Raw genomic sequence first — 27214 nt, forward strand, 5'->3', positions numbered from 1 at the left:
GATGATGCCTATAAGTTATTTGCCTACAAGCGGTCCACCAAGTCGTTCTAATAGTGGAAGGAATCCATTTGGTCTAAACCAGAGGAAGGACAGAATCTACAAGATGTTGGAGCGAGTGACTCAGAAGCTAGTACTATGGAACAGATCCTCCTTTGTCACCCATCAATAGTTATTGTTATAATAGTCTTGTAGATTTTTTATTTATTTTTTTATTTTACATCAATCATCTGCTCCTCCTTTCACATATGGCACTAGTCTACCCAGTTCGGCACATTCTATAAACTGGTATACACTTTTTGATATAATGTTTTTGTAAAAGTCGAATCATAATTACAAAACACGAGCCCCACCCATTTAAAGTCTGCCTAACTGATTAACTATAAACCGCGAACTTTAATTGTTCACGTGCTCACGCAACTGGTTTTCGCGGATCCTCCACGCCTTCTTTCAACAAACCGGTCTTTTTCTGCCCTAGCCCCATGGCAAAAATATTCCTATCACCTGAAAGGAGTTTTTTTCCTCTATCCTGCTGCATAGTTTAGCCAGCTTTCTTTCTTCCTTCAATTATTCTCTCGCTTATATCTTCTATTAAAGGAGGCATTCGTATCTTTTCCTGGTATTTAAAACTGTTGTATACATTTGCAACATTTTTATGCTTTTAGAAGTGGATAAAGTAAAAAAGTTTAACCCCTTGTGAGGAGAGATCTGAAACGAGTAAGAAACATAGAAAAAAGCCTTACAAGTTAAAAGTGATTTATATTATCCACTTAATGTTTTTGTTCATGCTAATTTTTCATTAATTTAATAGGGTTGACCCTTTTCTACTGTTTCATGAGTAAGTAATGCTGCTTCTACTGAGCTGATAGACCCAGTTTTCGTGCCAACTACAACATTTGCTGATAGAGCATATCATTGCTGACTTCTCTCAGAAATTGGATATATCATTACTAGATTCTGTGTGTAACATGTTTTCTACTCAAGTTCTGGACATGAGGTAATATAAATTGTATATGCTCTGATGGAAAATTTGCATTTGAAGGCTCTTTATGATTTTTTAAGGTTTTTCTCTTTGCCAGTTATCCACCTGTTTATTTTTAACTTAATTACTTACAATTTAATATGTAATTAATCGTTAGAACAGTCATGTAACGTATTGTCATTATACACTTGTCAACATTACACTTGATAGTCCACATGACTTTACATTGTTTGCATGTAGCACTTTTGAAATTATATGAAGACTTAACTACAGTCTTTTACTTTATCCTTTTCCTTTGTCATGTACATTAGCAACAAGTAGCTGGTATAATTTTACACGAGTTTAAAGAACACCAGAAGCTTTGACTCGAGTGGACAGTATTCTGGAATTTTCTCAAGACCAACAAACAAAGGTACAGATGCATTATATGTACATTAGTTACTATAGCACTGTTGTCATTACTTTGACCTAGAAAAGAGGTCATTTTTTGTATAAGCAAAAGTGTATTTTCTTTTGTTTATGTGAAGTCCATATTAATTTTTGTTTTAGTTATCATAGCTCTTTATTAATTATATCACTTGACATTCCTCTCTGGACATGACACTATGTGCTACTACAAGAATATGTTTAAATGTAGCTGTGTGCATTGTCAGTTTGACTGTTCAAACCAGTTACCAATTCAATGTTCTTATCCTTGTAAACTTCCTGTACTGTTGTTGATATGTTGATGTTACTTGATAGTGTTTCTTTCAGAAGAAAGGTTGTTTGGCTTGTTGCTCGGTTTGCCTAGCATAGTGTTGCACTGTAATATATATATATTTCTTTATTTTAAGTTATGACTTAGAGGTGAGCTACTTAGTTTATTTAAGTCTATACAATATGATATTTACTTAGACTCCTGTGGTTTCTTTTGACATAACATTAATTAGTTATCTTAGAGATCTTTGGTTCAATTCCAACTGGTCCGAGTTTTCAGGATTTGTCTGTCTTTCTTGAATAACAATTGATGTGTTGGAACTTTCAATATTGTAACTTGGGACATGTGATGAGACAATATTCTGACACCCCTTGTAACGTGATTTTGTTAATACAGTCACTTTGAAAGAATATATATTGACTAAATCTGATGTCTCAGTATTTGTTAACTCTTTTTTTAATGACTCTATTTTAGTATCAATTGTAGATATTGTACAATATTCTTTCCTACTAAAGAAGATTATTACATTCTTTTAATTTCATATACTACTTTGATTTTCATTTTTAGTACTTTGCTTTTGCAAATTCTTGAAGCACTTATCAAACAAAATGGAAGATCTTACCAAGGAGCAATGTGAAGGTACATTAACATGGCTTGGCTCTTTCTATTATTGACATATTGTTACCTTATCCTTCACTGGTATTAATATATGTGTATGTAGGGATCAAGAATATATTGTAGGACTTATATAAAATATTCTTTCAGATCCAGAAACATAGCTGTAAGTACATTACACTTACAATGTATCATAAATATATATATACTGTTTATCATTATGGTTAAGCTTTATACCTCTCGTCTTTTTTAGTATGTAAACTATTGTTATGACTGTTTCACAGTCTTCAATTTCCTTTGTTTCCTCTCTTTTATGCATCTTTCCACTCTCTTTCATTTGGTCTTTTCTTGTTTACATTACATCCTTTCTTTCTTTATTGTTTAGAACAAAAAGTCTACCTTGCCAGTTAAATATTATTTTAGTTCAAATTGTAAAACACGAGTGGCCACGAAATTGGCCTACATTTATCAGTGACATTGTTGGGGCTAGTAAAACGAACAAATCGCTATGTCAGAATAACATGAACATCTTGAGACTATTGAGGTAAAACTGAAGTTAACCATTTGTTGAAGATTGAGGGTTTATTTTTCTCTCTTGTATGAAGAGGTATTTGATTTTCAGTAGCGTGGTCAAATGACACAAATGAAACGCTAAACATCTCAAGGATAGTATGTGTGGTGAATTCTCTCAAATATTTCAGCTATGTTCTTTTGTAATGTGAGTTTGAAATACAATAGACCATGTAATTTGTTGTATTCATTTTCATGTAGACAATTCTCAAAGTGTTCCACTTATCAATGAAACTCTTGAAACACTTCTCAAATTTTTAACCTGATTCCGTTTAGGATATGTTTTTGGAAACTCAAACTCATATCCTCTCATCTATAAAGATGACATTAATGCTACAACACCATAGAGGACTTGTTGTTAACAGTTGTTATACATGTACCATATGACAATAAAAAGTACCTACACATGTGATGAAAAATATTCTGACACCCCTTGTACGTTGACCATTTCATAGGTTACTATGAACAGAATAATACTATTATAATCTGATGTCCTTTGAATTAAAGTTTAGTCAAACAATCTCAATGCTAATGTTGTATGGTATTTGCTACTTCTTCTTCTTTTCTCCACTGTAGTTTTCTCAATGTGCCTGCCTTCAGAAATGTCCATTAAAATGTCTGACAGAAATTGGTTAGTACCAACAATTTTGTTATCTCTATTTTTATCCTATTCATCCATTTAGCTGGTATACAAGCTGAAGATCAATACAGTGAACACTTTGTGGTAATGTTCTCAATTGTTACTGACTCAATTAAAACAGTTGGTCCAGGTTAGACATCTTTTCGTTTAACTGTAATTTCCTCTTTCTTTCAGATGTTACCACTCTCAACCAACATCAGAGAGGCGTATAAAAATCGTCTGGACGGAACAGTTCTTCATTCAAATTTAGCGCTATTTATTTGTACCTTTCTCAAAGAGCATGGACAATTAGTATAGAACAAGGTATACAACATTTCATATATAATGTTCAACTGCTAAGCTTGGATCATCTACTGTTTACAGGCTGAAATGCAGAATACATTATTAGAATAAGTCTGCACTATCTTGTTGATTCTAAGCTCTTTTCTCTTGTAGCTCTTCATTACCTTGTATTAATTTCTGTTGTGGAGATAAGAGATATCTTTAAAATTTGTCTTGAATATTGGAATCATCTGGCATCTGGTCTTTATCGAGAGAATCCATTCTCCTCGTCTCATTCACCCTCTTCTCCCCCCCAGCAAAACCCACCTCAAAGACGTCAGCTATTCTATCCTATCCTATCAAAGGTAGTATTGTAATGGTCCTTTAAATATTAAATGGTCTTTTCAGATACTTCTTGTGATATGATCAGTCGATGGCTAATACCAGAAGAAGTCCATTGTTGTTTGAAACGAACAAGGGAAGTATAAGAGAAGTTATGAAAAGATACTGATGCTATCAATATGTACAAAACAATGAGAGAGACACTAGGTGATTTAGTAATCTCTGTGAATCAGTATGCTATTCTCTCTCTTTCTCCTTGTAGTGTATCTTACTCATTTAGATATTCTGATACTGAACAATTAATGACAGAAAACTCTACAGACAAGCTAATGGCTCAGATTTGTCTTGGAAGAATTTGAATACGTAAAGTAATTCATAGACTAGTTCCAATTGATTAGATTTACTATTCTTATGACTTCTGCTTTAATACACACACACACACACACATGCTACACTATCATGTGGAAAATAGTAAGAATTGATACTTAATTTCATACTTCTCCTCTTTCTCTTTCCTCTTCTTTGACCCCCCTCTCTGTTCCTTTAGTTTATGTTTGGGCTATTGGTTCTATGCAGTGGAGCTATGCATGAAGAAGATGAGAAGAGGTTTTTTAGTGACAGTCATAAGGTAAAGAACCTCCATTACTATAATTAATTCATTATTATTATAGGAACTATTAAGTATGTGTGAACAAAAGAAAGGCAAGGACATAAAGCTATTATAGCTCTTCTAATATTGTGTATATTGTTGGTCAATATCCTAGATTTTTAGGTATCTTAAGAAGGTTTAATATAAAGTTGATACTTTTGATCTTATTAGAGCACACTGGAGTTTTCTCAAGACAGTCCTTCCAATAAACTGTTTGAATTTATTCATGGTGAGTGTAAAAGGTGTATGTGTGTTTAATAGTTATATGATCTTTTTCAAACTAATATTATAAACTCATGAAGGAGTACAAGATATGGCTTGGTGATAACATTTATAAAAATAGCCAAAATGTAGAAGACTTTTGTTCAGGTATATCTCTCTCTGCTATCATAGACAGAACAAATGAACGTCTTGTTGCCTTTTTAGGCTTCAAACCTCAGGAGGTGATGCCATTTAAGAGGAGATTTTTAAATAAACATTAGAGCTATCCTATGTGATTTAGAACCACATCAAGTTCATACTTTTTATGAGGCTGTTAGGCTACATGATCAAGCACAAACTGTAAGCTATTGTATACCTGTAATATCTTCATATCTCTCTCACTCAACTCTTGTAGGATGATGTAGCTCAGAAGAGACTTATAGAGAAGTATATGCATTAACCCAATGAATTGTGGACAGTATTAAATACAAAGAGCGACAGCTGTGAGTTGTAGTGTACATAGTGAGCTTAATTGTAATCAACTCATTGATTATTGTAGATTTGTACTGTCTTACAACATCCTGAGTGCATCAAGCATTGTTGGTCCATGTTCTTAAGGTATTTAATGTCAGAGCATGTACAGCTGGTAGGACATCCCTTTGTAATTCAGGTAAATAATACTTGTGTTAGTGGTAAACCACTCTTTTATGTGTTACAGCTGGCAAGAATATATCTCTTGACCTTTTAAACATTTACAAGTGTCTTAGTGAGAATATATCAAATGCTGTAGTAGCTGGAGGTGTGGTCATTATAACAACTATGAATAAGTATTAAACCTGCCTTCCCTCCTTTCATAGGTGAACATGTTACTAAAGCAACCATTAGTAGCTGGTATGAGAACAGTTAAGAAAGAGACATTGAAATTACTATCATTGTTGGGTATCTAAATGTCAGACACAGCTATGGTAAGTAGTTAGCATTTATGAATCTGATTTTATTGTCCTGTCTGTATTTTAGGTACATGATCACGTTTCTACCACCTTTATGGATGCTATCCTCATTGACTATCATAAGAATGTACCACAAGCTAGAGAACCAGAGGTCCTTGAGTACTGTGACATTTATTTGTCGATAAACTGCAGTAAAACAAATTTGTAAATGCAATAATAGTCAGTATGTAGTCTATAATGGTAGAGCCTTTAACTTGTAAAAGACTGTTTGTATAATTTATTTTCTATGTATTATATGACAGATAATGCTTTTTTCTTTGTATAATATCATGTCTTTATTTTTATATTAACGTACAATTATGTACTCTTTCAGGAACAAGCCACTAGTAATGTACCTACTATAATGGAAGCTCTGTTTGAATGTTACTCTTGAAATGTTAAAACAAAGTCTTGAAGAGTTTCCTGAACATCGACTGCACTTCTTTCGAATGTTACAATCTTTTTACCTCAGCATTGTTTTTCAGGTAAGTTTCTTAGAGCTGCTACAATAAACTCTCTTTTCTCTTTTTATTTAGCTCTGTTGCAAATTCCTGCTGAAAGATTTAAGCTCTTTATTGATTCTGTGATATGGGCATTTAAACCACAATGAGAAATGTTGGAAAGAATAGGGTCAGTACTTGATCATCATCTCTATGCATAATACAACATTAACCCTTACATATATAATTCATAATATAATAATGTACTAATATTATAAAGTTAGTTTTTGTTAACCTTCCTTACTTGCTCTCTCTAATAAGACGATAATCCACTTGTGTGGAATTAAGATAGTTGATAAGAGCTATTGATGGTGTGACATATAATTATTATCCTTTTAATATCACCTCCTCTTTCAATGAAGAACTCTACTCAGTTTTATTTCGGCAATTGTCTAGAATAATATTCTGTTTATATAATTGAGTTTGAATTTCATTTCTTTAGGTCTTCATATTCTCTTACTCTCCTTCAAAAGTTCTCTGTCTCAGAAGCAGCTGCTGCAGATTTTTTTCAAAACTGTTTGTTTATGGACCTCATGGAACATGTGTTTGCTGTAGTAACTGATACATCACACACTGCAAAGTATGTAAAGAGGGGAGACCACACTTCTAATTAAAGCTCCTTTCTCCCCTATGTTACTGTCGCCAGGTCTGACCATGCCTGCTACTATTCTAGCTCTCATGTTCCCATTGGTGGAGGAAGACAAAATACCCGGGTACCACTGTTTGACCTGCTACAGTTTCAATTACAAGTAATGCATATTTGTTCAAGAATATGTAGTCACATCTCATCAAACAAGCCTTCACTCACTTAACAGAGTAAGGAAATTTAATATCATCACAATATTATTTAGTATTTGTTATGTTAAATTATGAATAATATTTATTTTTTATTTTATGCTACAGTCTCAAGTCAAAGTGTGTTGTTGAAGGATTGTCTTTTTGAACAAAAATATACCTAGTTTAAGGAGCACCTGAGAGATTTTCTAGTGCAAATTAAAGTATGGAATTGTCAATAATTGATGTCATCTCTTTCTCTCTTTTATTTTCTAGGGAGTTACTGGTGAAGATTCCCACTGACCTGTAAAATCTTGAAGCAAGAGAACTTCAACTTGTACAGGAACAAGAGAGAAAGCGTCAGATCCTTTTGGATGTCCCAGGAATGATCAATCCTTCACGATCGACCAGATGAAATGCAAGAATGATATGTTCTATTTTGCCGCGTCTCTTTTCGTTCATCTGTTTTTTCGTCCTTTTTTGCCGCTTTCTGTACTTAATCTGTAACTTTTTTAGAACAACTATTAGTGACAGACGTTATAAATCATGTGCTACTAGATACTCTTTCTTTTGCCTTTTTGTTGAACTGCGCATGCGTCGTTTCAAGCCCCACCCCCCAACCCCAGCAAACACTGGTATCATACAATTTCAGAGTAATATTGTTTTTCTTTTTGTTTGTATGTGCAAGATGTAATTTATTCCATTTTGATGGTAATTCTTTATTAAAGGATACACTGTGAAGCCAGAGATTGATTTGGTATTTGGTTGAAATTTTTAAAATAAGAACTTGTTGCTGCAATTTGTGACATAATTATTATATCAATAAATAATATTAAACATGTAAATGCTTAATAAATTAAAGTGATGTACACGCTACACAGCTAGTAAGATTTAATGTTATGTGTTACATAGCTTCATGTCTTTTACAAAATAATCTTAATATGTTAATTATTTGTTAATTTGTGTGTTAAGTTTATGGTTTTCTGGCTGGTTTGGTAGGAATGCCTCTGATAGCTTTGACTGTTTTTGAGTCGTCTGTTGATGATAATTAATATAACCACGACTCCAATAAAACTGACAAGGGAAATAGCAGCTAGTAATGTAAGAACGGATAATGGTTGGCTGTTAAATGCATCTCTTTTTTTTCAGAAGCAGGGTCCTACTGTTCATCAGTCATAGCTAGAGAAAAGAGAGAGAGAGAGATACTTTTTAATACAGTAGCTAGTTCAGGGATTTTTATCTTATTCTTTTAGTTGTAATGTATATAGTTGGTAATTTATTGCCATTTGGTTTACTAATACGGGCAATGGTCTGAATTGATAATTTCATTGATGGTTGGTCCACTATCAGAGTTGAATTTTTTGTCCATATTTGTTAGAGTGAGAGTCAGGACAGTAGCATTTCTATAATATAGACAACCCCTTAACAATGTGTTATAATGTATCTATTGTTGAAATATAAGGCTATTATAGCTTGTGTGTGTGATATGTTGTATCCATTCAAAATCACTTATCAATTTTTCCATCATCTTATACTGACCATCCATTGTGTCATGTTTATCCATTCAATTATTCTATTCCAAACTTCATTCATTGCTGACTGTCATCTGTCATTTAACTATCTTAATGTCATCTTTCATTTCTATATCCATCCAAGCCCTCCATCCAATTTCTACTTTACAGAGATGATGATTATCAGCAGTAATTTCCACATCCTCTAAAGATACCTGCTGATCTTTTAAGTATACTCATTAACTCCAATGAGAATCATCCCATTTTGCTTTGACTTCCTTATAAGGTACATTTAACACCAAGGCTAAGTTCTTGGTGATATCTCCAACTGCTGTCGGTTGTGTCTGAGGGTTGCTAGGTGGGTTAGTCCTGTTGCTAGGCAACTGTGATGATGGTGGAGATTGTGTGGGCATGTCATTATGCGTTGGCATTTTGGAGGTAAAGTGACTATATTAATATTGTTTAGCTGTGACATTGTAGGAGTGACCATATTAATGTTATCTGGTGACATTGTAGGAGTGACCATATTAATGTTATCTGATGACATTGTAGGAGTGACCATATTAATATTGTTATCTGGTGACATAGTAGGTCTTCCCTTTCTATAAACAAAGTTAAAAGAGTCTGATGTATAGTATACAAAATACTGAAATAGACATTACAATATTGTCTTGTTAATGTGACAAACATTTTTGATATGAATGGTGCTCAACTTTTCAGACAAAACAAAAGCTAATTTTGCCATTTGTTTGCATTTGATTATAGTAGATTTATAAAATTTCTCATATAATATACACAACAGAAGCACAGATGTAATACATGTGGTCAATCCTGCTGTTGCATACACCAATACCCACAAATTTTTATCTGTGTCTCTCCTGCATTCACTCTGGTTTACTCTCTCTCTTTTCTCTCTCCTCTCTCTCTCTCGTCTCTCTCTCTCTCTCTCTCTCACTCTCCCTCTCCTCTCTCTCTCTCTCTCTCACCTTTTTTCGCATATGGGACAGCATTCATCCTTCTGGTATATAATAGCTTACACCATCATCACACTTTTGTGTATCACACATTTTCTCAGCACAAGATATCTCTCCATCTCACATCTACAACAATAGACGACAAGGACCCTGGTTCCCATCTCTGTCCTTCTTCATATTTAGTTTCCGACTCTGACATACAGCCTGACAGTGTATCACCTGGATTATCATTATCTTAGGAGTGAACACCATTGAAGGTTCAAAACACCCAGGGCAACATTCTCCCTCATGTATGTAAGTACAGAACAGTCACTTAGCTGGGTACAGTTCTTATATGTGCATCGAACACCCTCTGGGTACAAGTACATGTTTTACATGGTGTTTCCTTCCATGTTTCATTGTAAGAGTGTAAAGTGCCCTCATAGTTACAACCTGTAATAGAATGAGAAAAGTGTGATGAAGATAAAATGAAGTTTCTATGAAAAAGGACATTAAATTTAACTATTTGGAGGACATCTTTTTAGACACTATCTAATACTTAGTCATATTTTCAACCTCTGTATAGAGACGCCTTTATATTAAAGAAAGTTCCCAAGCTCTTAAATTGTCTGCTCTAAAGAAGTTTTTGCTGAATAAGGTTGACAATTTTCTTTGTACAGTACTCAAATGCTATCATGTACCCAAAAATACCTCAACCATAAACGTACTTCTCTCACAGTGATATTCATAACAGCATTTTCCTTCATTTTCCTTAGCTATTTCTACCATAACTAGTTCCTAACTGTGGACATTGTGGTGGTCTAGCACAGAGTGATATATTACAAACCATCTGTCCTTGATTGGGACAACATCATCATAAAATGAATGTCCTTCTTCAAAATACATTCCTGCAGGACAACCTTGTTCTGCCACTTGAGGAGGACACTTAACATCATTACATTTCTTTCCTATTAGAAAAGAATTAAATTATTTAGTTTGTATAATTAGAGATAATTAAATAAAGAACATTTTTGTTACTTTTGACAGCTTCATGACATTCATCAAGTGTTGTAATATGGTAGTCTTTGAGTGGACATGCATTGTTATAGTAACATTTGCAATCTCCATCTTCTTCTGTACATCCAAATGTTAAACAAGGAGTAATTCTAATAGAGAAATGAAACATTCTAAGCTGATCAAATTTCCATGATGAATATTTCAACAAATGTAGTGGACTACTGGTTGAGTCAATTTATTGCTCACCATAACATTTTCCTTCAATAGCTAGCAGAGTAAGGATCGTTTTGGTAAACAGAGAAGGTTTTCTAGGCATTCTCCCTCCAAATCTCCACATGTCTCCCCAACTCCTTTATTGCATCTTCTACAACAGCTGCATTGATCTACTTCCTCACCTTCAGCACCACACTGCCTTCCATTACAATCACATGGAGGACAATGTTTTAGGTACTAGATCTATTGAAGGTTGACCAACGACTAGTTATCCATTGTTACAGCAAGAAAAAGAAATTAAGAAACTACCAACTTGGTTTCTGGTTAAGAGCATATTGTTGACATGAAATATTGCTAAGCTAGAACCATAAACAGTCCAAGAACCTGTCTTGAAGTTGCTATACTTATGTAGAGTGTCTCTCGTTGTAAGTTTTCAACAGTAAGCAGGTCAACAAAAGACTCATTGTCAATTCATCACATCATTTTGCCTACACAATACCTGATGTTGTGTCCCCTTGAGTTTGTACCAACAATAACTTACACAAACAAATCAGTTTACAGTTACTTCACTTCAGTCTGAAAATTTAGACTCAATATTAATATTAAGATAATTCTTAAACTGGAGTACACTGCCAATATAGTGCAAGTGAAAGCTGTCCACAGTTAAATGTCATTCATGGTTCTGTTAGGTTATCAATCTGTTCTATACTGCTAACCTCCATAAACCCAATCCAACAGCTCCTGTATAATGAAACAGAACAGTGTTAATATCACCATATCAGAATCTACATATCTCCTGGCTGTTTCAGTACCTATACTTATAGCCAAGAGCCAATAGCGATTTCTATTTTCCTGGTGACATTTTAGCTCTCTGGTACATTGCGTAAGTAGCTCTCCACCAAAAACATCCAACAGCTCCTGTTACTTTACAAGCAAAACAATCTCTAGATGAGACTGACTGTGACTGTGGTTACATCATTACTGATGGTATGGAGGACATTACCCTCATATTGAAAGATAACAATATTCATAGTAGGTAAGCTTAACAATTAATAAGGTAATTATAATTGAGGGCGTTGGCTGATACCCACGTGAACGGAATTCCATATGATGGCTGGTAGTTATGCTAACTTATTCCTCCTTTGACGGATGCTGAGAGCTGTAGCGGTTCATACACGGGGCACAAGGTCATAGAACCAAAAGGAGATACGACAGCCTCCCACAACTTGAAAAACTGGGGTATTTCATTAGAGATGATGACAAAACTGGATTGACTGTATAATTTTGGTTTTCAGGTTCAATTTCTTATTTATAAAGAGACTGTTAAAATTTTGAAAAGTCTTATTTCCTAAATTTTTATCCAAGACATGTTTATTTTGTTTATTTTTTTGTTTGTTAGAGCTTCAGGTTAGTCTTCAAACTGCAAACCATTTTGATATGATTTTATATTTTATTTCTTTCTTTTAGCTGAATACAATTATTTATACACTGGTTTAATTCCAAGTACTTTTTATGCATCTCTTACTGGGCATGAGCATCAGTATTCAAAGAGAGTGTGTATCAACTGTGATCATTGTGTGTCAGCTTGTATTGTAAGTGAATATCAAGTGGAATCAATATTGTGTTAAGATACATCATTATAATGTAGTGTAAGAGTGCTGTAGATTTAATGGCCTATGTAATTTATGTTCGTTGGAGATCTTTGCTGACTCGTCATCTCCAGACACTTTATTTCAAAGATCTAAATTATTACAGATTAAATGTAATAGAGAAAGTTGTCGATAATCCGTAAGTGACATTACAAACTTGTATCGTTTTTAATAATTTTCTTTTAGCGATAACGTATTACTCAAGATGTTGAGCGTTTTGTAATGAACTAGCTATTCAAATTATTCCTAACTTGCTCTGTGGCCATTTGTACTTGCTATTACACATACAAAACATTTGTTACGTGAGTAATATTAAATGATCCAATATTTGCTGTTTTTCTCTGACCTTTTTATTGTACCAATCTAATAATGTAATACTTATACATATGTTTAATTGTAGTCATCAATATTGCCATATAGATCTATTATATAATTTTTAGTGAAATATTTGACCTTTTCCACAAATAATATATGATCCAATACATTATGTATATGACCTGACTGATTGTCAATATCTAAACTTTCTCTGCTCTTTCTTCTAATTTGATGATACCATAAAATAGTCTAGCATATATCTGAGCATATTAATAGATCTTGTGTTTAGTTGGAGATTAAAACTGAAGTAAGCATGTAACATCTTTGAGTAAATATTGAGAAATGTTTGTCACTATCAGTATTGTTAAACAAGTCTGTACTACACAGCCTATATTGCATCAGCACAAATGTGGTTTAAGCTTCACCTTGATAACTTGAGCCTGGTGATTTCCCTAACAACAGGATTGTGGGTATATGTTGGATGAACTGAGTGGGCTAGTGTTCCTCCTCACTAATTAAACTCATACATTTGTCATTACATTAGATTATATAACAATGTTTATTATATCTGATCTCTTACTTTTAGTATGGGATTATTGGAGTGTTGGCTATCTATGGTCTTTTATCATATCTACTACAATTAACAAGTTTCTCATGGGACCTGTGATCTCTCGTATTGTCACACAAGAAAAGAGAGAGGGAGACTTTAGGTAACAATGGATGCATAGAGTTAAATGGACAGCTTAGTACACAACAGTGCTTTCGTTTTTTTTCCATTAGATTTCATCATGTACAAGTACGATCAATTCAGAGTCTATAGCATTCTATGAGTAAGTTAATCACATGATATTGACATGACTATCACATGATATATTCACATGGATACTTACTTTAGTGGTGGATCCATTGGAAGCAGAAAAGGCCAGAGCATTAATGGGAGTAAGTTAACAACTTTTAATATTACTAACTAGTTTTGTTGCTATAGAAACTGTTCAGTACTCACATTAGTTTGGCTCATTGGACATTCCTTAAATTGTATATAAATAGTTTATAATTTATTAAGGTAACTTGTATCTCTTTTAATTATAGTTTCTGTTAATTTATTTGATTATCTCAGTTTCTGTTATTACATATATTTATTGGGTATGTTCATCTTCTCTGGTGGATTGAGTCACCTCTCTCATCAGCACTGGCTGGGAAAATAAGTGAAGTACATTTATTATCATATTACTATATAGTATTACATTTGACTTTGTTCTTGTAGGTTGCCTTTTTCTCTCTCTATCTTCTAAACAATTTCTCTATACTGGTAGATCAGCTCAAGTAATATTGCTGACTTAGCAGGATATATCACAGGTAAAGTACAATGTTTTACCATGGTTACTAGTACATTTCACTTGTATTTAGAATTGGTCATCTTCTTGAGGTACTAACAAACTAAACACTTACATCAGCTGCTACAACTACAATAGTTTCCTCCATGGACTTGTCTGATAGTAATCTCATCTAATGATACTTAGATGATTTCTTATAACAACAGATCACAGACAATAAGGTATACTCTTCTCCATTACTATTCAAATGTGTCATTTCTTACATTATTATTTAATAATATAGTTTACTATATTGTATGTTCTAGGTACTCCATAGCTGAACCTGGTCCTATAGTAGCAGCCGTCTTTGAAGATGTCACTATAGTCTCCTCCTGGTTGTACTGATATTCCCTAGTGGCAAGGTTATAACAGACATCAAATTGTGTGTGATAATCTGGTGTATTTTTAAAGGACTAACTTTCAAATTTGAAAGAGGCAAAATATTCTCATATCAGGAACATCAGGTACACATGTTATTATTGAATGGAATATTAATCTTTAATAGGGTCTGGTAAAAGTTCTATATTAAGGGTTCTAAAAAAGCTATGGCAACCATTAAAAGGTATATTAATACAGCAGTACCTCTATTAGTAATGGTTCAATGTTCTAACTACAATATACGGATGTACTTCATTATTAATCTATTACAGGGAATGCTTATATCTGTGTTTAATTGAAGCTAATACTGAAGTGATGTTCATACCTCAAAAACCTCATCTAACAATAGGTTCATTAGCTGATCAAGTATGTAATAATGACATAGTTGCTCATATGATAATCACATGACAATCATCTAATCAAAATAATTGGTATTAGTGTCATCACTTATAGTCACTGTCTATTATAATAGGTGACATTTATCCACATCAAAACCAAAAGAACTCAATGACACAACTGATAATTTAACTGTAATTTATATTCAATATCTGGTACTATCATACTTTGACTACAATATCATATCACTCAATATGATTATGTCTTATTTGAGAATAGAAATAATGAAGCATTAAGATTGGCTTCTAGTAAGTTATTCATTACTCATCTGTTCATCAAATGGTACATTTTATAGTTATCACTAAGAAAGATTAGGAGGAGTTGATGTGATATTTGATGGTAACTGGTGAGTTACTACTACTAGATTAAGTGAACAATTCTCTCCTCTCTCTCTCTCTCTCTCTCCCTCCTCTCCCTCTCTCCCTCTCCCACTTTTCAGGAATGACTATGTATCTCCAGGTGAAATGCAAAAAATAGCATGTTGCCGACTCTTCTACCACCAACCATCTTTGCTCAGTAAGTCGTTATAAAATGGTAGTATGATAATTCATATAAAGTGTGCACTATTGAGTGTTATCTTTTTTTAAAACTATTCTAGTACTGATGAGGTTTACTATCAGCACTAAGTGAAGAAAGATGACATTATTTCTATATCCAGTATTCATCAAATGGTACTACGTGTTTTCTTAGTATTGGTCATAGATCCTCTATTAACCAGTTTTATTCTCAAACTATGTGTATTACTGTATATATATCTTATAGTTATCATACAAGTGAGAGTGACGTTAACTGAACAGGGACAGTATGGAAGGTTAGAATCTAGGTGAACTAATAAATGGGTGTTTTGTATTATGTAACTTGAATCTTGTTGTATTACTAAAAGGCTCGCATCGTTATAAGACCCATTTATATTTGTTTGGAGTTTTGTTAATATTACTAAAGATTCACATCTCAATTGTACGATAATATTAAATAAATAAAAAAGTACAGTCCGTGTGACCTCTACTATATTTTGAGGTTTTATATTAAGTAGAAAATGATAATGCATTAATTTATAATGAATAGATATTATATTACACAAATACAAGCAACATACACAATAGTCTGGATCAAGATATGACTTAAATCTCAATTCTACTTTATGTATAGTATCTGTTGGTGGATCTTGTCCCCTCCAGAGTGCAGGACGACGACCATAATCAGTAACATCTATACTCCAGTTTTGAGCTTAGCAATGAAATCTTCCATTTTATCTTTATCGACTAGTACATTAACGCCAAGCTTGTTTGCCTTTGTCTTTACCACGTACTAAGGTAGATTCGATAAAATTCAGTGAATATACGATCCTCCCAGGTACATGTAGAGTCTATTTCACAGGTCTCAGTGGCTGTCTTACTACAACGAATATCTGTAAATTCACCTAATTTTGTAGTTTGTCCTGATGATAGCTTTTTTATTGGAGTAGTTATGGACATATTTGTTTGTTTCATCAAATTCATTAGCCTCATAATATAACACAGTGCAGTAGCTTCTTCGTTAGCACCACAGGAACACATACTTCGAGTATATTCCTTGTTTCTCTTGTGTGATGTCCACAAGATGGGATACCAAGGTCATCTAAAGCGTTGACACAAGCTTTCTTTAATCCATTACCAGAATAACTACAACAGAGTGTATTATAAATTTTTTTCCTCTGAAGCAATCCATATATAGATCAAAGATATCCTGGAATGTGATGACAACCATCTTTAAAACACCAGTTACCAGTGCTCTTCTCTCCATGACCAGTGTACCAGATAACAGCTAAGTAATTAATATATATCATCAATGTAATCTATACATGTCTCTCTTACCTCCATCTTGTTTATAGTCGTTAAGAAGTTCCTTATCTTCTCCAGATAGTAATCTGTTTGGAGTGTTCATTCCTGGAAGATTGACACAACTAATACTTGATGACAACGTGGACTTTTTTTTCACAAATTTTCCTAATAATGTCAATCTCCTTTGTCATCCATGGGTTAGATCCTTCTTTATCACTGGGTAAAGTTTGTGTGCAACTTGAATGGTTTGGAGAATCAGAAAAGACTCCAAATGAACCGATGATCAGGGAGATCAGTTGTTAACAGGATGGGAGATGTGCCAGTCTGGAGTATATAATCCAGTAGCAGTGTCATTTTCTAAGTCACCAGTACCATCACTGATAACATCTTTCTTTAGTTTAGACATTGGACAGTTGACTATGTTGTTGTGGAGCTATAAAGTAAGTAATGAAATAAACAATACAATTGACTGTACTCTAATATATGTTACTAGACAGTAATTATAGTTATAGTGTTATTATCATTACTAACCTGTCTGAGAGATAGTTGAGATAATAGAAGAGTTATCTAGTGGAAGAGGTTGGTCTTGATACACTTCTGTATGTATTACCTTAAATAGAAATGATACTTTATATTATCTTATACAAATAAACACATTAGTCTTACCTCTCTCTTTACACTTTTCTCAACTTTCTCTCATTGGGGACATAGTGAGAGAGACTGAGAACATAATACCAGAGTCTGATTCTACTATGAGAGAAGTGAGTCATTATAATATAAAAGCAAGTTGGAATTAAAAATTTTTAAGTTAATGTGCTGGTGTGTTTCTCTGATAATGACATATTGTATAATTATTATATACATTTGTCATACTAGTACTTCATTGTAATAAGGAATGAGTTAAGATCAATGCTAAAATATAATTGGTCTTAACTCATTTAATATATGAGACAACCCTGTGCTATTAGACTTGGAGGAAATACTATGATGAGTTTATACTAATTACAACTCTCATTACTAGCTATAGTGATCCAGACTGCATATTCATTAAAACCAACAACAGGCACCTTTTGTTTGCTGTACACTAGACTCTAGTTTTCTAGTAATGTTTTCTTGTATTTGCAGTTGAGTCTCAACTTTTTAGTCTCCTTACAGGAGTTTCTAACTTCCTATAGATTATAGACATAATTATTAACAAAACAATTAAAAATGTGTCTAATACTACTTATCTCTTTACCTCATCTCTTCTTTTGTTATCAGTAACATCCTTCTCTAATTCAGACAGTTCTTGAGTTTGTTGTTGAACTATAAAGTAAGTAATCATTAGAACATTGAGTAATATTGTATTACTATGTATATGTTCACTGATAGATAGTGTGACCTCTTCTTCTGGGCTAGATCGTGTTTGGGTCTCTTCAAGTCCTTGACTAGATAAGGCTTGTTGAGGGTCTGACTAATAGTACCAGGAACATCAGTAATATCTGAATCAGATTTGTAAAACTTCATTAGATGTTATCTGTAAAACATATATACAATAATAGTAAAACATAAGAACATATTTACTGATATATTATTATATATGTATTAAATATTTATGATTATTAAATGTCTATACCTCTTTCTCTCTCTTATCAAGAATAACTTCATCTCCAATCATGTAACAAGATCACTCCAATATCAAAGAGATATGGCAGTCTTGTCTTTGCCATTTTCTCTAGTGCTCTCATTAGTATTTAGGAGCACACATAGTAACAATAATGGAAACATTACCCACATAGCAAAGATGAATATATTGAGAGTAGTGAGGAATACATTTTTAACAATTCTCTCAAACTCTTTCACTGTGAAATGATCAACTGAAGACCACCTTAATTTCAGAGTAATGTAGGATTACGCTCTAATAACTCAGCTTCTTCTTTAGATCTTGAGCAAATTTAGCACTCATCAATTTCTTACGATAGTTTTGTTCTTCAATCTCATATTCTTTAATAGCTATTAGTGCATCAGAGAGTTTGTAATAATCAGTAATAAGTTTAAGGATCTCTATATTAACTGGTGAACAAGCTTATGAACTGCAACAAAGACACGGAATAGGTTTCTGCTTTTTCAATTTCTTTCTTCAATGGATAAGACAGATAAGTAACTCCTTGAGATCATCACTTTAATACTAGATGACTCAACTATGTTTTTAACTGTTTTTACTAAAGATCCCAACTTTCCTTGCATTATAAACAATTATCAATTCAATATCACCAACTGTAACTACTGCTTCTAAAAAACAAGTAATATTATCAGTATATGTGATCATTATGTACACTCACTTTGTACATATTGTTGATCTGTAGGTTGAGCAGTGTTATTAGAGATGACTCTATAGATATAGTCGGTTCTCTTGAAGATTCACTTTGTACCACCTGATGCTGCTCTGTTAAATGATATATATACAATGTTATAGTAATTGAATCATTAAAGTATTGTTTTGTCTCTCACCACATTCTGTCTTCATTTCTTCAGCAATAGCACTAAGTAATGGAGGATGACATTGTAATACTGAGATAATCTTCATTAGGTTAGTGCTATCAATAGCCACTCCTCCTCTTAATTCATCTAATAGATGATTGGTTCTCATTTCACGACTACTGTTCTCAGATGTAGCTTTTATCAGAGTCCATTCTGAGATTAATTCAGCTGAGTATAGGTCAGCAGCTAATGTGACTGGACTGGTGATTGCACGTGACAATCTACCATAGTATTTCTGTAAACACTTGATATTCCTTAGTAGAAGGTATAAAGCTGTCAGTATACTAGTAGCCATTATTGTGGTCTCTGTTTTTAATAGATTCAGTTTTTTTCACATCACACACCTTTCAGTGGAAGATTACCAATATCATCATATTATGATTTATTATTTAAAAATGTATATGTCATTAACTCTCACTGTCTTACATATAGGCAAAGCTTACAGTACTTAGTTTGTTAATTACTGGTATATGTAATTGTTCTCTTGTTTTATTGTATCACATATATTATATAATATGTAGTATAATATACGACATATTGGTAAGATCTACAATCTTACCAACATATGGTATATTACTAACATCGTTTATTTGGTATGTAATATTATAGATTAGTATATCTATTGTTAGTTATATGTTATGTATAGATAACTATAACTACAGGGACTGAGATAAAACAAGTATCACTTTAATCTATATTTACTTTTTATTCCTTACCTTTCTGTTTATACAGAAGTTTTGGTCAACAATTTAGGAAGAGATCACAAAAGGGTTGTGGTCAATACACCTACAATATGTGATGATTAATATGTGGGAAATTCCCACTAGTATGTATAGATAACCACAATATACTTATAATTACATTATATTATATTATAGTAATTAGATTAGTACATGCATACTATATATAGGTTACTGTATTTATAATATGTAAAAAAACTATATCTAGAAAGTGTAATATGTCAATTTACCAAATGTTATACTAAGTATTATCATTATAAATATTATACTAGGTATTATAAGTAATTGTATTTATAATAGTTAGTACAATAGTTAGTATCTGTTTATTTATATTAGTCTTCTGTTTATTCTGTTGTCTTTTTTGTCATTCTATTCATCTATTCATCTGAATGTCAGTTGATTTGGTGGCAACTGATAACTTTAGATTTTAATAAATGAAATGTGTGGTATCATCTCTCTTGTCAGGAATGACTATGTATCTCCAGGAGAAATACGGAAGATAGCATTTGCTTGACTCTTCTACCAAAACCATCCTTTGCTAGTAAGTCATTATAAACAGTAGTAGATAATTCATATAAAGGTTGTATGATGAGACTATTGAGTGTTATCTAATTCTAGTAACTGATGAGGTTACTTCAGCACTAAGTGAAGAAGATGAACATTATTTCTATACCAGTATTCATCAAATAGGTACTGCTGTCCTTAGTATTGGTCATAGATCCTCTATTAAACAGGTATTATTATCAACTATGTAGTATTACTGTATAGTATATCTTATAGTATCATCAGTGAGAGTGACTTTAACTGAACAGGGACAATGAAAGTTAGATATAATGAACTAATAACTGGCATTCTATTATTAAATGAGATATTGGTTAAAGGATCATATATTTGACAAAAATTACATACAACAATAATAGTATTTTCCTTATAATTAATGTATAAAGTAGCTATTTCATTAAAAGCCCATATATTACCTTTTGTATATTCTGTTGTAGGTTGTCTACTACATATAACCAAATCGTGAGTCTATTTTTTTGTTTACTATATCTTGTGGAGGATCTTTACCCCAACCAGATTCAAGAACTTTACAAATAATCACAACATTTATGTTCCCACTGGCAATTTTAGCTTTGAAATCTTCTACTTTTATCTTCATCAAAACCATCACATAATGGCAGGCTGCAAACCCTTCATCTTCACTCTGAAGTAGGTAGACAAAACAACGATATAAACGAGCCTCCCAGGTGAATGCAGAGCGTACTTCACATTTCTCAGTGGTTTCTTGCTACAACGAATATGTGTAAATTCACCTAATTTGTAGTTTGTCCTGATGATAGCTTCTTATTGTAGTAAGCCCATGACAAATTTGTTTGTTTCATCAAATTCATTAGCCTCAGTAATATAACACAGTGCAGTAGCTTCTTCATTAGCACCACAGGAACACCATACTCTGAGTAATATTCTTTTGTTCTCTTGTGTGATGTCCACAAGATGGGATACCAAGGTCGTCTAAATTTTGACACAATCTTTGATCCAATTACCAGAATAACTACAATCAGAGTGTATTATAAGCTGTTTTCTCTGAAGCAATCCATATACAGACCAAAGATGTCCTGGAATGTGATGACCTATCTTAAAACACCAGTTACCAGTGTTCTTCTCTCCATGACCAGTGTACCTGATGATAGCTAAGTAATTAATATGTATACCATCAATGTAATCTATACATGTCTCTCTTACCTATATCTTGTTTACAGTTAGTTAAGAAGTTTCCTTATCTTCTCCAAATAGTAATCTTTGGATTGTTCACTTCCTGGAGGATCTAACAAACTAATACACGATAAACAATGGGGATTTTTTTCATATAATTTCTTAATAAGGTCAATCTCCTTTATCATCCATTGGTTAGATCCTTCTTGATCATTGGGTATAAGTTTGTGTGCAACTTGCATATTTTGAGAATCAGACACTTCTCCACATGAACCAATAATCAGGAGATCACATGTACCAGGAGGAAAATATCGCCAGTCTGGAGTATATAATCCAGTAGCAGTGTCATTTTCTAAGTCATCAGTACCATCACTGATTACATCTTTCTTTAGTTTAGGGACACATTGGACAGTTGACTTTGTTGTTGTGGAGCTATAAAGTAAGTAAATGAAATAAACATACATTGACTGTACTCTAATATATGTAAACTGTAAAGTAACAGTTAATAAATGAACATTTCTATAATCTATTCTTATATATATACATATGTATTAATTGTGAGTGGGAAATGTTTTATTATTATAATATCATTGTTGTAACCTAATTTGGTCAAACTCCACCCATCACTGATGTCAAGTCTTCATAGTCAACAATACAATGATATGAATAGTAATGCTATTAATATATCATCCCTGTTTGTGAACCTTTTGTGACCTTGTTTAGTCAAAAACTCTTCCATTACTGATTTGTATACATAAAGGAGAGGAGAGGGATGGAAACAGAAATGAACAATAAAACCATCTATTAGTTAAAAATTATGGTGTAAAACTCAGCTAAGGAAATATATTTTCATTAACAAGAACATTAGCTAGGGAGTTTCTTTAATTACATCAGTAAGCATATTCCATACCATAAACACTGCCAGTAATCTAATAAAAGACTTTGAATTACATTAGTATTTGACAAGAGGTACATAACACAGATGAAATCAGCATACATCTTACTGATACGTATAATTCATTTCTGTTTCCAATCCCTTTCTCTTCATTTATTTACAGTCTTTTCAAAGATATATTCAATAATAACATATACTGCTATGAATAGTAATATTATTCATATCACAATACTGTTGTGACCTAATTTGGTCAAAACTCTACCCATCACAGATATTCATTGATATATCCAATAACTATATCATATTTATACATTAAATTAGTTTCTACATGAGAACTTCATATAAGAAGTAATTTAAATACTAACATAATTTAAGGTAATATCCAGAGGTCTAGGCAGACGAAGTTCACACTTCATTAGTTAATATTGATCTACATCCTTAACATTAATAACATATGAACTTTCAGTACTGAACCATACATTGACTTTTACATTACTTCATTGATGTAATATAGTATACAAGGGAAATGGTAGGAGGAGAAGAAGGTAGATGTTGGTGTGTTTAGTATATGATCATCATGATATATAATGAAGTAATGATTATCATCATAATTACAGTCTAGATCATGCATATGTTATGCTACAGCTATTATGAGGACTATAATTTGTAATAAACTCATGATAGGACAGATCAGACATATTATAATAATATAATATTAATAATTATAATGCTACATATCATTATCATATGTCATTACAAATAATCAAAACATGTATAAATACCTTCTCTTTGTTGATATTCATTGATATATCCAATAGCTATATCATATTTACACATTGAATTATTGCTACATGAAAACTCTGTATAACAAGCATTTTAAATACTAACATAACATAGGGAACTGCCCAGAAGTCTAGGCAGAGGAAGTCTATAACTTCACTGTATATGTAATACTGATCTACTTTCATTAACTAACATTAACATTATAAGACAAAGTATGAACTTCTAGTACTAGAACATAAATTGACTTTATAAAAATATATCATAGAGAGAATAAGGAAAAGTAATAGAATTGTTCTATATAGTACTTTATATGTGATGGCAACACAACAATTATTAGCTAGTATGTTATTAGTTATATAAGAACAGCATATTGCCATCACTGGATCCAGTTCGATAGAATGGATGTATTTAGCATTGTAATGAGTTGAAATCAATGAAGTAATAGAGGCATTTATAACAAACTTTTTTTGCTATGCTACTATCATTGCTAACCTGTCTGAGAGATAGTTGGGATGATAGAAGAGTTATCTAGTGGAAAAGGTTGGTCTTGATATACTTCTGCCTTAACATAGAAAATGATACTCTATATATCTTATATAAATTAGTTCATTAGTTTTACCTCTCTCTCTGTATTGTTCTCAATATTCTCATCTCCAGTGACAACTATAAGGAAGATGACCCACTATTGCTAGGACCATCAGTAATGGCCAAATTAGGTTTGTATACTTCCTAGAGTATAGTGATACAAATTAAGTACCATAATACATGCACTGGATATTAATGTACATATAAGTAGATATGTAATTATAATATGAACATCTAAGTTAATATAACTATGTGAGTATGTACTTAGTAGGGACTCATTATACCTCTTTCTCTCTCTTATCAAGGATAACTTTATCTCCAATCTGTAACAAGATCACTCCAATATCAAGGAGATATGATAGCCTTGTCTTTGCCATTTTCACTAGTGCTCCCATTAGTGGTTTAGGAGCATGCTAGTAACAAAGATGCAACCTTAGCCACTCTATAAATGTGAATGTATTGATAGTAGTCAAGGAAGATTTTTGACAATTTTTTCAAACTCTTTGACTGTTACACTATCATTTGAAGAACCACTTTAATTTGATATCTATATAGTGCTCTGTTGTAGGATTACGACCTATTAATTCCACCTCTTTCTGTATCTCTTGAGCAAATGTTGTAACTCAGCAACTTTTTACGATAGTTTTGTTCTTCATTTTTTCATAGTTTTTGAATATGCTGTTTCAGCATCAGAGAGTTTGAAATAACGAACAATCAGCATAAGTACATGTATGTTAACTGGTGACACATAGCTTACGACTACAACAAAAACATCAGATAAGTTCTTTGCTTTTTGAATCTCCTCTTCAAATGGATAATACAGAAAACTAAACTCCTTGAGATCATTAACATCAATACTAGATGACTCAACTATGTTTTAAACTGTTTTTTACTAAGGAATTCAACTTTCCTTGCATTTTAAACAATTATCAAAATCAGTATCACCAACAGTGCAAGTAGTCACTGCCATAGATGACTCTAAGTATAAATAATTTTATTAGTGAATGAAATGTTATTATAAAATTGCTATAGGAGAATGCTTTAGTTAATTTCTCTTACCACATTCTGTCTTCATTTTTTTTCAGCAATAGCACTAAGGATTTGGTCGATGATGTTGTAATACTGAGATAATCTTCATTAGTTTAGTGCTATCATAGACAACTCCTCCTCTTTAATTCATCCAGTAGATAATGTGCTTTCATTTCACGACTGCTGTTCTCAGATGTAACTTTTGTCTGAGTCCATCTGAGATTAAGTCAGCTGAATATAGGTCAGCAGCTACATGTGACTGGTACTAGTGATTACACGAGATAATGTACCATAGTACTTCTGAACACTTGATATTCCTTAGTCAAAGGGTATGAAGTCATTGGTATTCTTGGCATTGATATTAGTTACTACAACTGCTGTTTCGTCCTTTACCCTGCGTTTATTCTTAGCCATACCAATAACAAAATGTAGCTCGATATTGCCATGCTACTAGCAGAATAATGCAAAGAACAATCCAAGTTATCAGAGAAATGTGACTTCAAGGGTACATGGACTTAGCAGATCCATTCTTGAGATTTTCAAGGCACTCCCTATGTTTATTTTAGACACGCCCTTGGTTACCTTATGATTTTTTTTTATATAGTGCTGCTATGATTTAGTTATTAGATTCATGATGTACAAGTACGATCTAATCAGAGTCTATAGGCATTCTATGAGTAAGTTAATCACATGATATTGACATGACTATCACATGATATTCACATGATACTTTAGTTGTGGATCATTGGAAGCAGAAAAGGCCAGAGGATTAATGGGAGTAAGTTTAACTAACTTTAATATTATTAACTAGTTTTTGGTTGCTATAGAAACTGTTCAGTACTCAACTTAGTTTGGCCTCATTGGATGTTTCCATTAAATTGTATGTAATAGTTTATAATTTATTAATTAACTTGTATCTCTTTTAATTTATAGTTCCTGTTAATTTATTTGATTATCTCAGTTCTGGTATTACATATATTGTATTGGGTATTATCATCTTCTCTGGTGGATATGATCACCTCTCTCCATCGGCACTAGCTGGAAAATAAGTGAGGTACATTTATTATCATATTACTATATAGTATAACATTGGACTTGTTCTTGTAGGTTGCCTTTTTCTCTCTCTATCTTAAAAAACAATTTCTCTATACTGTAGATCAGTCAAGTAATATTGCCACTTAGCAGGATATACTCACAGGTAAAGTACAATGTGTTACCATGGTTACTAGTACATGTCACTGTATATAGAATTGGTCATCTTCTTGAGGGTTGAACAACTAAACAAACTTACATCAGCTGATACAACTACAGTAGTTCCCTCCATGACTTAATCTGATAGTACTTTATCTAATGATGACTTAGATGATTCTCTATAAAATAGATCACAGACAATAAGGAACACTCTCCTCTATCACTATTCAAATATAATGTCATTTCTACATTGTTATTTAATAATATAACTTACTATATTTTAATGTTGTAGGTACTCCATAGCTGAACCTGGTCCTATAGTAGCAGCCATCTTTGAAGATGTCACTATAGTTCCTCCGTTGTACGATATTCCACTAGTGGAAGGTTAGAACAGACCATCAAATTGTGTGTGGTAATCTGGTGTATTTTTAAAGGACTGACTTTCAAATTTGAAAGAGGCAAGAATATTCTTATATCAGGAACATCAGGTACACATGTATTATTGAATGAAATATTAAATCATTAATAGGGTCTGGTAAAAGTTCTATATTAAGGGTTCTAAAAAAGCTATGGCAACCATTAAAAGTTATATTAATACAGCAGATACCTCTATATAGTAATGGGTCAATGGTCTAACTACAATATACGGATGTACTTTCATTATAAATCTATTACAGGGAATGCTTATATCTGTTTGGTTGAAGCTAATACTGAAGTGATGTTCATACCTCAAAAACCTTATCTAACAATGGGTTCATAGCTGATCAAAGTATTTGTAGTAATAACATAGTGCTCATATAAATCACATGGACAGTCATCCTAATCAAAATAGTTGGTATTAGTGTCATCACTTATAGTCACTGTCTATATAATAGGTGACTTATCCACATTCAACCTAAGAAAACTCAATGACACC

General features: G+C 32.6%; 1 pseudogene; it reads left to right on the forward strand.

Moving 5' to 3' along the window:
- Nucleotides 1-4: 4 nt before the first annotated feature.
- On the forward strand, nt 5-26682 carry LOC121391790 (annotated as a pseudogene).
- The last annotated feature ends 532 nt before the right edge of the window (nt 26683-27214 follow it).

Source organism: Gigantopelta aegis, unplaced genomic scaffold, assembly GCF_016097555.1.
Source record: "Gigantopelta aegis isolate Gae_Host unplaced genomic scaffold, Gae_host_genome ctg2956_pilon_pilon, whole genome shotgun sequence".
Taxonomy (NCBI): Eukaryota; Metazoa; Mollusca; class Gastropoda; order Neomphalida; family Peltospiridae; genus Gigantopelta; species Gigantopelta aegis.